The 13357-nt window shown below is 41.7% G+C and overlaps 1 long non-coding RNA gene across 1 annotated transcript in view; it reads right to left on the reverse strand.

Annotated features, from left to right (window-relative positions):
* Positions 1 to 10031, reverse strand: part of LOC138468474 (uncharacterized) — a 123410-nt gene extending 113379 nt beyond the window's left edge. Inside the window, exons 1-2 of the long non-coding RNA XR_011268269.1 lie at positions 10003 to 10031; positions 9814 to 9840 (exon numbers count right to left, since the gene is read on the reverse strand). This is a non-coding gene — a long non-coding RNA (uncharacterized lncRNA). The remainder of the gene's footprint in view (positions 1 to 9813; positions 9841 to 10002) is intronic.
* Positions 10032 to 13357: the final 3326 nt, after the last annotated feature.

The raw sequence follows: 13357 nt of genomic DNA on the forward strand, positions 1-13357 counted from the left end.
GGGGGGTACTGTCAGGTTTCATGGGGTTTAGCTGAATGTGGTGGAATGAGTGTATGATTAACATAAAGTATGGTTTGGGCCTTAACTTTTAGTGCAGACTGTGGAGAGCTTCCCAAGCCAAAATGGAGACTTTCAAAAGGATCAGTGATTGGTCAGAAGTAAAAGAAAGGCATTGTTGGAACATTCTAAACCGCCTTTCATTGTCAGAAGCCCAGCTGGAAGGTCTTATGTTTGAAGCTCTTAAGATTTATAAACTTTAGCTAGGCCCTTGTGCCTAGGATTTGTTATTTGGATCAGGAAAGTGTTGGAGAATTTAAGAAGAAACTCAGAAACATGGCTGCCTCTTCAAGGATTAGTGTCCGGAACTAAGTAATTTCCTCTTTCCTATTTGAACAAATAAAATTAAGGAGAGAGAAATACTAATCAACTATTCATGCGCATATGCCATTTTTGAACTCTATTCTCTGTTCATATGTGCACACCATTTTAGAAGGAAAAGGAATATCTTCACGCATGCGCATAACTCTAGTCAAGTGAACGCTTCTTTGAAGAGCGATATTTTTATGCAAGCAAAAGATCCAATTAGTGAACACTCCTATCTTTCCACATGAACAAACAATTTTAAATGGAATAAGACAGAGTGTCATATTTGGAATTTGTGTTAAAGCTAGAGATTCATACAAAAAGATGGATCTAGCATTTCCAGATGGGCGTGTGTGTGTTTTGGAATTTGAACTGCTAGAAGATTAATTCATGGAACTGAGAGAGTGAGCTAAAGATAACAGTTTTCCAATACTGAATTGAAGAAGTTAGTAAGAGCATCAGAGACTCTATTTTTTCTTCAGTAGAAAAACAAACACTTTCTCTAGGTTATTCATAGAGGATATTCAGGTATGGTGGCGTGTTTATTTACTCAATTTGATAAAGAGAAGTCAGAGCCTAGGAAAAGAAAGGTTAGTGACTAATGTGTATTTGTTGTTATTTTATCTACAGGTTAAAAGATAAAGAAGCTGAGTAAAACCTGAAGTTTATTATTTTGTCCCATTTTCCCCCTTTCCCTTGGGGATGCTCTCAACTGAACTGTTTGTTACCAGTGAAGAGGTTAGCATCCAAAGGGGACTGAGGGGGTTCAGCAGCTTCCGGGGACAACATCCTGATTGAAGATAAGCCTGACAAATGTGTGCTTAAAAAATCTGTGGAAATGGATGGTGAGTGATCTGAGAATAGGCTGAATGGGAAGTCCTTCCATACCTGAATTCTTTTTTCCCTTCTACCCCCCACCACCCCCCACTAAGCTCCTTTCTGTCATCCTTGGTTTGATTGAAACTTATTTTAAAGTTGTAGTGATTGGAAGCCGGTAGTGGGTTATTTTAATTTAATTTATTGAATGTAATAGGGAAAATTTAATTAATGAGGATATGCATGTTAAAGGTTTAAATTTTGTATCTTTATTTGAAACCAATAAAACATTATTAAAAATGAATACAAAAATTAAAGGAATGGATAAGCAGCATATTTGATCCAGAATTCCAGATTCCGACAAAACCTCAGTGCAAGGCATATATGATCCTACTGAAAGTGGCATGGAGAGTCTTAGCATGCAAATGGAAACAGTTGGAGCCCCCCACAAATATCGACTGGCTTCACAAAATATGGGGTATAATCGCGATGGAATAGATCATATATCGAATACAAGGGGACAGAGACAGGTTCTGCCAGGAGTGGGGACAAGGAAGCCGAACTACAAGTGTGCCCGCAAAAATGGAGAAAACTGGCCATACTGTAAACAAGTTGAACTTCTTGGTGTCCACGGAAGAATGGAATGCTAAGACTTTAGATTGTAGGTCTGGGAAGGGAGGGGAAAAAAGAGGGGAGTGGGAGGGTATAGGGGAAAGAGGGTGGAATGTTTATTTGTATATTTTGAAAATGCCAATAAAAACAACTATAAAAAAGAAATAAGAATAAAGTTGAGTAAAAAAAAAAACAAGAAGTGAAAGTTATAGAGACCTTTATGTGAACTGCAACTTGTTTACCTTTAAAATAATGTACTGCTTCTGGCCGAGATATTTACCCATTTTTACTTTAGAGGACCCAGTGCTCCTCACGATCCCCTTTACGCGCCTGAAGAACTCTCCACTGCTATTGATGGCTTACTTGCCAACAGGGAGGGCTCCAGCTTTTGAATTCAAACCACTATTACGGTAGCACTCACTTAAAGTTAGGCCTTGCCCAATGTACATGTTCCGCCAATATGTTTCTTTTGTACCCTCTAGGTGGCCACGGTCTTTGGCTGTGGTAACTATACAAGTCTTTTGGGCCTTGGATATTGAGCACATCCTTTGGCCGTGCCCACAGTATATTTTAAAACACTACCAGGCCATTAGCCATGGCCACTCTACATATTGCTCCAATAGGTTTCCTGAATGGGCCCATTAGACATGGCCTTCTGCAGTGGCCAGAGCACTAGGTTTCTTGTGGGCACATTAGCCATTGCCTTTGGCGGTGTCCACTTTCCATACTGCACCCCTTGACATGTTGCCCCTATAGGTTACCCTCACCACTCTGCAGCTATGAAATAACCGTTTTTGTATTAACCTCATTTTATCAACTCTCTCTTTTTCCCCTGGTTATTAGTAAGTGCCCACAAATAACTGCGGTTATCCATAAAATGCGTGCAAAATACAAAAACGTCCCTGCCCTCCGAATCACTCATCAAGTGCCATCCTCCTTGTCCCATGCTCCCCACAATCCCCTCAAGTTATTTTCCCCTCCCTAGCCCTCTCCTATTCCCCCCAACACTTGTCCTTTTGTCCGATGCACTCTTATTCCCAATCAAATTTTCCATCATATCCTCGGTTATCCCACCGATAACCCAGGTTATGCGAAAACGTTAGAGATTTGAACTCGATCCCCAGTCCCCCCCACCCCAGTTCCCAATTTCACATGGTTTCCCCTTCGCCCCCTCCCCATCTCTAGTCTGATGTCATTGCACCCTATACCTCCTCCAACTGGCATTTTTTACTCTTTTCGTTTTTGGTTAACCCCAGCTATACCTGTTATACCCGTGGTTATCTCTTGCATTGAACAAATCAAAATTGAGGATTTTTCATTTCTGAAAAGCCTCTCTGCTGCAAAGCATTATGGGAGATATAGCTATAATTTTGGAATAAGGGGGCACACCCTTCTCCTTCAAATATTTTAAGAACTACTGCCTGGTATAATCCCAGACCCTCCTGGAAATCGAGTCAATGCTTCGAGCCCAAGGTGTTTTGTACCTGGTCCAATTCCACCCAGCATTGTATTGCTTCCTTAATAGCTTTTTCATTTTGTAACAAATCTTTCCCATAATGTCCGGTCTGGGCAGGGCGGGGTTGAAGTTTGGGGAGGGGGAGGGACCTCTGTGACAAAAATTTTGTTTGGCTGAAAATATCAGCCAAATTCATCATGTAAGTCAAAAGATATTCATAATTACATTTTTGGGTTTCCTATTGAACTTGATACTCAGCTTAACTATAGTGTGACGATCACTGAGCTAATATATATATAACTACCGCTGAGGGAGTCCCAGAGTGCCTAAACTTTCGCTGTGGCCATCACGGCACATGGCTTGAGAGGACTGTTGCCAGCCAAGCCCACACCCCACAAAGTTAATTAGGCAATAAGCCTCAAGACTGCTGGTCCTTACCGCATAAGGTAATGCCCCGGGGTCTCATAGTTACAGGCCAGAGCATAGCGGAGGCCTTAATGAAGGCCCCGGGTGCATTACTGTAGGCGGTAATGGCCCGAAGTGGAGGGGCGTATTGCCATTAGTACCCCGGCCCATTAGACCGGGGTACCAATGGTGGTTTTTTTCCGGCTGCGAGAGGCTCTGCATTTCGCAGCCGGAAAAAACAAATGTAAAAAAATGGCCGTCACAGACAGAAAAAACGTAGTCTGTTTTCTCTTTCCGTGGTGGCTATAGTAAACTAAGAAAATGACCACCATGGAAGGGGAGAAGGGACTACGTAGTACCTTCTAAATTTCCATGGGGGCCTGAAGAAACACGGAAGAAAGGCTCGGACCAGCGTGAGGGATGCAGTGCGGCGTGAGCAGAATTCCCAGCAGGTAAGGCCAATAGGCAAGTTGGTTTTTAATTTTCCGTGCAACGCAGAGTACTAATTAATAATACACTGATACATTGGATGACTTAGTTAAACACCACGTCAAAAATTAGTTTAGAGATGAGCATGGAAAGAAAAAATACATATATGAATATAAGAAAAAGGGAGACTACGGTGTGTTGTAAGGAACCTTTGGTGTGGGAAGATATGAAGCTGAAACCTCATTTACTCCAATTGTGAACAATGCTTGCCAATGCTGAAAGACACCAATATCAGACAAGAACCCATTAACACAATTCAGAAACTACCCAGGGACTGTTTCACAGAAGAACCCATCTACACTAATGAAGCACTAAGTAAACATTCATGAAGATGTGGGAACAACTGAAAAAATCTGTTTTGATTTATAAAGACAAGAAGGTGCCAAAACTGACTGCACCATAATTTATATTTCACTCAATTTGCTGGTTTAATATAACTCGTATCAGTACCTGTCAATTCTATCTGCTATAACTTGCCAATATTTTACAAAAATGTAATCTATGTATATGAATTGACTCTGCCTGCTTCCTACTGATACTGTAAATTAAAACTCATAAAAAATGAAACATAGCATTCTTGATGACATATCGACGTGATTCAAAATAATCAACCTATTCTCCTTACAGCGTTTTTATATGATTATGTCATCAGGTCTTTTCAACAATGTTCACTTAGTATGCTTTAGGTTGCTCATTGCTCTCACACCACCTTCGTTAAGGAGTTCCCAAGACTTCAATCTTCTCCACTTCTTTTTAAAATATGTATTTCTCCACTTTCCTCCATTACATTAATAAGAGTATTGGCTTATTTTAGAATGTGTCATCCTAGATCCCTACTTCTTCTAATTGGTGATCTTGTTACCTAGGTCATGGTCCTCGTCATTATTCTTTGCTATCACTTTCAGATGGTTCTATGCTAATGATTCTCAAACATTAATTTCTTATGATTATTTCGGCAATCAATTTAACAATACCATTTTCATGCCCCACTAATTTCATCTCAGTTTGAAACAAACTACTTTTCTTTTGTGCTTTTCAGTCTGTTGCTTTTCCATTCTTTATCACTGTCCAATTGTGTCTATTTCTGCATGCTCTTCGATCATTTGATTGTACTTTGTGCGTTATATTCGACACATTCCTCACTTCCTCTACTTATATCTCACCAATGTCAGGGATGGCAGATTTCAGCCATCATTTATTTATTTATTTATTACGAGTTCTTGTATGCCCGCGCCACATGCCCATAGGCCTCACGGCGCGCACATATACGACCACAAGACAGACAACCAGAGACAAACAGTATTAGGAGATAGTGAGGCAAGGGGATACCAGAAGGAAACTCAAAGTCAACAGTACCGGATCTAGGGAGGAAAGCAACTCAGACAGACAGGAACTAGTCCAGAGGCAGATTAAAAAGGAACGTCTTTAACTCTTTTTTTAACTTGACCGTTAACTCAACAGCTCTCTAATTTGGGGGCAGCAGGTTCCACAGATGTGGGCCTTGTACACTAAAGCTACGTCCACCAGCCCCTACCAACCTGAATCTAGGTTTAACCAGTCTCATGCAGTGTTGGGACCTAAGAGGGCGAGAAGAGACGTGAAGTTGAAGGCGAGCTGTGAGATACTGGGGTGCCATGTTCGTCACACATTTATGTATGAGGGTCAAGGTTTTATGCCTGATCCTAAGTTTTACAGGCAGCCAATGTAGACCCCGGCGGGCTGCCGTCAAATGGGCTCATCTGGAGAGACGTGAGACATGAGACAACCCGCACTGCACCATTCTGGGAGACCTGTAGGGCTGCTAGCAGGGAGTATGTGCAGCCACTGAGAAGACTGTTGCAGTAGTCCAAACGTGTGTTTATAAGGACTGATGCCAACGTGGCTAGGTTCTCTGCGGTTAGAAAAGCATGAATGTTGCATAAGAGCTTTGTGATCAGCCCACAAGAGGAACAAATGGATGCTACATGATGTGACATGGACAATTCGGAGTACAGGACTACTCGTAAGGTCTTGACCTTCTCTACCACCAGGATCAACAAACCCAGGAGAAGGACCTGTTTCTACTCTCCTGGCAGAGACCTCAGTCTCATAGTGGGAGCTACGATTAAGAGCTCTGTCTTGCTTGCATTTAATTCCAAGGAATTAACCGCCATCCAGAGATGAATGGCTTTATAGATAATATATCCTGGGTGTATGAAACTGGCAATTTAACGACTATCTGTGTGTTGTCGGCGTAATTGGCCACCTCGACACCCAGGCTAATCAGCAAGATCAGAAATGGAATCAAGTAGAGATTAAACAGGATAGGGCCGATACAAGATCCCTGAGGCACCCGACAGGTGATAGGGGAGGAATCGGAACAGACTTCACCAATATTCACCTTAGAATTCGTGGCTCCCAAGAAGGAAGAAATACAGCTGGCTGCTTTTCGAGAGTACCTGGCCAGATACTGTAATCTGTCCTTGAGTAGATCATGACTAACAAGGTCAAATGCTGAGCATAAGATCAACAGCATTAGGACTGATAATTGTCCTTGATCCATGTTAGATAGTAGATAGATTTGCAGGTCAAGCATGGCATTTTCCATGCCATACCTTTCCGGAAACCAGATTGGCAGGACGTAAAATCTCATTGCACTTAAGAAAGTTTTGAAATTGTATATGTGCCACCTTGTCCAAAACTTTCAGCAAAAATACGATAGTTGTCCAATATAAAGGGATCCAAAGACTCCTTTTTCAAAAGGGGGGTGACCCATGCCTCCTTCAAAAACAGAGGGGCGCTACCCTCACCAAAGGAGCAGTTAGTTGACAAACTTAGTTACCACGGACCAAGGATATCCCTGCACTTTATAAATAAACTGGAGGGACAAGCATCACTGTGACATGAGGTGGGTTTCATCTCAGAGATTGAACAATAAATGCTTTGGTACAGAGAGCGAAGTTGAATACAAGGGGTGCTACCTCAAGGGGCTCTGCCTCTTTAACATCCAACACCATTACTTCCAGAGCATCTTTTATCAGTTGAATATTGGCCTAGTGTGTAGAGACCTTATTTAAAAATGCATTGTGTATGGACTGACACCAGTCCTTATCTTTTACTGGCATTGACAGATGTGTTTTTTTTTCTTAAAATCCCGAAGAATGGAAAACAATTCCTTTGAACCGGATTTTGCTTTCAGGACCATGTGATTATAAACCTGACTTTAGCACCTGCTTGTATTTTTTAAGCAGGAGTTTACAATTAGCTAACGTTGCGGCAGAGGGATCTTTACGCCAATGGCATTCAGCTGTACGCTTTTCTCTCCTAATAACGAGGATGTCTTACTTGAACCAATATTTCTGCGTGGTTTCTGTTTTTATAAGATGAGTCTTCAGTGGCACCAATTGATTGGTAGCATCTCTAAGAGACTTGGTGATGTGTAAGGCAAGATCCTCAGCACAGTCAAAATCCTCAAAAAAGCCCAGTTTGAGATAATATTGGAGTAAAGTTCTTCGCATGCGAATATGAATCTCCAATCTGGAGTTGGAGTCTGCTCTGGCAGGAGAATCCGGCAGTATAATGCAATGCATGGTCGGACCAAATACAGGGTGTAATTAATAGGTTAGACAGGGAGAGATGATGGACAAGTAGCCAGTCCAGTGTGTGGCCAGCACAATGCATGGGGGAGTTGACCAAGTGTACAAAACCTATTGAATCATTGGCATCAATAAGCGATCTTGTAGCAGCAACCGGTGGGGCATCAAACCAACAGCTGAAGTCCCCCATAACAAGTACAGGCGAGTTCAACCTGGTGATTGTGTTAAGCAAATTAATGAACTGCTCTTCAAATAACGGTAGAACTCTCGGGGGTCTATAGAGGATGACTACGGTGATGGAGGTATTGTTGGTCAACTTGACACTCTGCAGGGGATTCGTGTGTCAGAGTATGGTACTGCAAAGATGTTTTCAGTAAGAGAGGCCCCACCCCCGGGCTCTGTCTGCTCTAAGAAGATTATAACCCTAGGGGAACAGACACAAGGGCTTTAGATTAGGTGGCTGAATCTAGCCAGGACTCAGTGAGTGCCAGAATATCTAGCCTGGATGATTCCAGCAGGTCCATGATCTCTGAATCAAGTCGGGGCATAGAACGTGTATTTAGTAGACCTGTACGCAGTGATATAGAGGAGGTACCGGTATTCCCAGATGGCAACTGAGTGCTAGTTGGCAGTAAAGACGATCTGATTATAACCAGTGAAGTACGGTCCTGTCTAGAAGTGGGTACATGACTAAAGCTTATAGGAAGGGTGGACGTTGAGGCAGCGTGGGAGAAAGGTACTAATGCAAGGCACATATCTGAGTTTGCTACAGAGACACCACGCTCAGCCTTGGGAGAAAGTTATTCCCCAAGAGCCGAGAGGTCGGTGTCAATTGTTGGGTCTTCATTACGCTCAGCCGCCAGCATTCTTTGTCTATTTCGCTGAATAGAGATTATAAAATCAGTACGTGTGGATGAATTAGTAAAGGTAGGCATGTACGTAATAAAACAAATGTTACCAACAGGGATGGAAACTTACCACAAGGCCTAGATAAACCAACACAGCTGTGTGCCCCTCCACGCACCAGCTACAAATCGGAACTAACTGCACGTTAGCGCCAGGCGCGTTCGTGCCTGCAATTTAAATAAATGCGCAAGAAAACTACTGAGCTGCTCGGAGTTGTAGTGCCAACTAAATGGAGTACATGCAGAGAGGATCTCTGCTTTAGTTCGTACTCAGATGAAGGTAAGTATGGGTTTATAATCACCACGGCACACTAGAGGTATTGAGATGACAATATATAAAAGCATGGGCTAAATACAAGTTAAACACAGGTTAGAAGCACAATTCTAAAAGGTTTGCCGTAAAAAGGGAGAATGTTCCCACTAGCCCCAACAACAGTAATAAATGCAAAAGAAGCAGCACAAAGGCAGAAACTGCCTTAAATACTGGAACTAACTGGCAGTTTGTGCCAGGCACGTTCACGTCTGCAATCTAAATAAATGCGCAAGAAAACTACAGAGCTGCCGGGAGTTGTTCTTCCAACTAAATGGAGTACGTGCAGAGAGGAACTCTGCTTTAAATCGTACTCATATGAAAGTAAGTATGTGTTTGAGCTGACAATATATAAAAGCACAGGCTAAATACAAGTTAAACACAGGTTAGAAGCACAATTCTAAAAGGTTTGCTGTAAAAAGGGAGAATGTTCCCAATAGCCCCAACAACAGTGGTACATGATATATCTGAAAGGCTTACTCCTTTACTACTTTTCACTCTCAATTCCTCATCTTCCATAAGAGTCATGCGCCATCCGAAACACTCAATATATTCTACACATTTCACATATTGTTAAAACATTACATGTTAGTAACTTTAAGAATATGGCTTCATCTGTTAGGGTAGTTTCTGCAGCTTAAATATCGGTTGAGAGAAAAGATCAGTAAAGATCATATGTTATAGCAGGTCCCTGAGCATATCAGAGAACAGATTCAGGTAAACTTAATTGCTGCTCTGATCATCTGGTATGAAAATTCTAGTCTAGAATATTTGCAGACCTTTTTTCTTTTTGCAAAATTCTTATTAAGCAGGAATTCAAACTCTAATAAAAGCAGTATTTTCACCGAAAGATTTAAAGGAAATAAACACATTTTACAATACCTCCTTTCGGTTTGCACAGCTGTTTCTCTGTGTAGCAAAATAAGAATAAGTGCTCATGAATTAAATTACATACCATTAGGATCTAATAAAATCACTTTAGCTATTTACTATCAACACATTTGTAAAAAGCTTCATGTTGAGACATGAAAAGTTTATTTTTGAAATTTGCAAATGGATGATTTTCTGTACCTTATTGAAGGGGCAGCCTCACCCTCTCTGTGTAACAAAAAGCATATCCCAAATTACTTATTTAGAAGCATTGTCTAGAAAGAGAGTTGATACTTTTTTGGTGTTACAATAATTTTGAACATAACATGCTGAATAGTGTGATAAATAGGCATTAAATACGAACATCATTTTCATTTTATAAACACATGGTGACATATTATTACCCCTTGCTGTGTTTTCTAAAGGCAAAAACACTAACATGGCATTGCAATCAAAGGCATCAGAGAAACCTGGAACACCTAACATATATGTTTACAGAAGAGGGAGATCCTGAGCCAAGCAATCAGAGAGGATATGGTGACCTGGGAGGAGCTGTAACCTGGGCGTTGGCACAAACCACTTGTCTCTATAGGGACGTGGACTTCTACCCCAACACCTCCATCTAGGTCCTGTAAAAAGAACTGAAAGTGCCAATGATACTTATACAGGACTCACAGAGGCCGTTCTTCTGTGTACAGCTTTTCTGTTATTTGACTGATGCCTCAGAGAAATACAAACAACTGAAAGTCCTTTACTTTTAGGTCCAGAATTAGTTAGTCCTCCTAGGAAGAGGAGGACTTAGAGGAACGGATGGAGGTGTGTAAAAGGGTCTGTAGCCTGACCCTGTCAGGAAGGGATGGGGACCTATGTCAGCTGTGAGTGGGAGGTTTACCAGGGTGGACGCCAGAGCCAATTCTACCCCACAGGGGAAAGGGGCAATTGGGAGGGCTCATGTCCCTTCTCTAAGTGTCAGTGGAATTGAATTTGGTACTCACCACATATATCTGTTTCCAAAAGTCTTTCTCTCTTTTTCATAGAGAACTATCAATGCCAGCAGCCCCATCGGTGAACTGAATGGCAAACAGCCCACAAGAACGTCTTGAGAAATGTTAATAGAAATGCTGATGGACTTTGGTATTGGAATTCTTTCCCAGCAGAAATGCACCAGAGGGTGGTGGACCAATGCCCCTCACATGAAAAGGCATAGACTAGAAGCTATTGGGCAGAGTCAAATGATCCAGAAGGAAAACAACACATGATCAATTGAAAGAGAATGGAAACAGAAAACGGACACAGATTGTGTACACATGTGCCCTTTGTTTTTCGCAGAGGATGGGAAAGGTAACCGGATGTGTTGTAGTAAGTGTGGGTTCAGATCATGGGGATGGTATGAGGGCAGATGAGGTTGAAGGCGGGTCAGGTTGGGTCAGGGTTTTGGGCGTGGTGGGATACTTTCTGTTTGTTAGCTTGCAAGTCTAATAAATTTGACTCCTACTTGTCCATCCCTTTTCAAGCTCCTTAGTTGTCTTGTTTTCTTTACTTCGATACTAGTGACATGAACCAAAGAGGTGATTGTGATCCCACCAAAAGAAACAGAACCCCCAAAATCTATCAGAGAGGAAAACACATTTTCTCAACGTTAAAACCAACTAAGCCTTCGGAAACAACTAAAGATCCAACAAGTGGCAATAATAAGGTCATACAGCAGAAAAATATATATATATATATGTTGTCTATAACTAAGAGCAAATCGAATGGCTCGAGAGACTTTAAGAAATCTGGGCTCTCCACCACCAACGGATAATAGACCTATTCCAAAACATGCAAGGAATGAATTGATGCTTCCTTTGGTGGAAGTGGCCAGGGATCCATTGACGATATCTGCAACAGAGAGTCCTGAGGAAGAAGTCCATCTTTCGGATACTTGCCTTAGCAACTTTATTGAAGAAATTGAGTAGGTGGATGATGACGACATTTGGAACAACCTAAGTCAATCGGAATGGGCCAAAATTGAGAGCCAAATGGCTCTAGCTACCCATTCTGAAGATATGCCGAAGCAAAAATCAAACACTAAGCAAATGCAATAGTTAAAACAGAAGGATGCAGTATGGTTCAGAACAATGGAAGAAAAGCATATGAAAAGGTTGCTAGAAAAAAGGCCACTAAAAACTACAGGAAAAGTGGGGCATGGGCTAAACGAAAGTTGGAATCTTTCAGCCACTCTCAAAGATTAGGCAATATAAACCCAATATCCCGTAAATGAATGCCCTCAACGACGAGTCCAAAGATCTATCTGAAACGAATTGTAGCTGGGTCTAATGTCCTGATCCTAAATAGGAGGAATGTTTTGAGATTGCTACATTGTATCCTACCATTAGGACAGATATCCACAGTTGATATTAATACTGTGGAATTCGTATTGGAAAAAAGGACTGATTGGGTTATTTTGCACCTAGACTCGCAGGCCTAGGATCTGCTGCTGAAATAAAATGAAAAATTCCTACCATTAGGGTATGACCTAAGTGACTATCAGGAGATGATTAGAGCCAGCTGGAAGGAGGCGACAGACCATGAGAATGGAAATAAGAGGGGCACTAATGTGGCTTATCTGAAAACAGCTCCTAAAGGAATTGCTGGAAATCAATTTTCAGGCCTGCTGTCTCTGATAAAGATGGGGTCCGGTCTAAATGTAACCAGTATTGAAAACCCCAGCCCCTACGTGCAGATTTTGACTCTGACAAGGTCATCTGATGATCAGTGTATTCAGTTTCTCCTAATTAACATTTACTGCAGAGTGAACATGGCCAAGGAAACTACATTTGTAGAATCTATATTAAGGGTAGTTGATGAGGCCATGAGGGAAGGTGACGATGCAAGAATAATTGTGTGGGGATCTAAACATTAAACTCCTTAGCAAAGAGAAAATTCTGTTGAAAGATTGTGAATGGGATGCAAGAGCGCGTAAGTGGATGACAGGTATGAGATCAAGAGAAATGCATATGCTTAATGCGCAAACTGAGGGAAATATCCCTGGTGGATACACATGGAGTGATGGGCAATCAAAATCATGTATTTACTATTGCTTTGTGTCCGAAATCTTGAGAATGAAGGTAGATCGATTTGAGAAGTCTAGCGATCATGACTTGTTGGCAATCTCAATATCTTTGCTGGAATCAGTGAAGTGTTTGGAGAGGATGGCGAGGTGGATTTAGAATGGGGTAGGAATCGGTTAAGGCTGAGAGATAAGGACCTTATTGAAATAGCTAGTCAATAGAAAGCACTTACCCAAGCAAATCCGAATGGAGTGGATTATTTAGGGATTCTGAAGGAATTTTCACAGAAGGAGGGGTTGTAAGGGAAAAGGTGAATGGACCCGAAAACATGTGTATGATCAGGAGTTGGTGAAGGCTAGACGCCATATGCGAGCCTCTATCCGGATGATCCGGAAGGTGCAATGTTAAAGAAGGAAAAAATCCAGAAAACCAGACAAGAATATCGGAACTGGCTGATTGCGCCTAGAATAGGGAGATCAAAGAGGGACGCGGAGCACATGTTA

This window comes from Ambystoma mexicanum, chromosome 4q, assembly GCF_040938575.1.
Source record: "Ambystoma mexicanum isolate Mex_15411 chromosome 4q, UKY_AmexF1_1, whole genome shotgun sequence".
NCBI classification, from domain to species: domain Eukaryota; kingdom Metazoa; phylum Chordata; class Amphibia; order Caudata; family Ambystomatidae; genus Ambystoma; species Ambystoma mexicanum.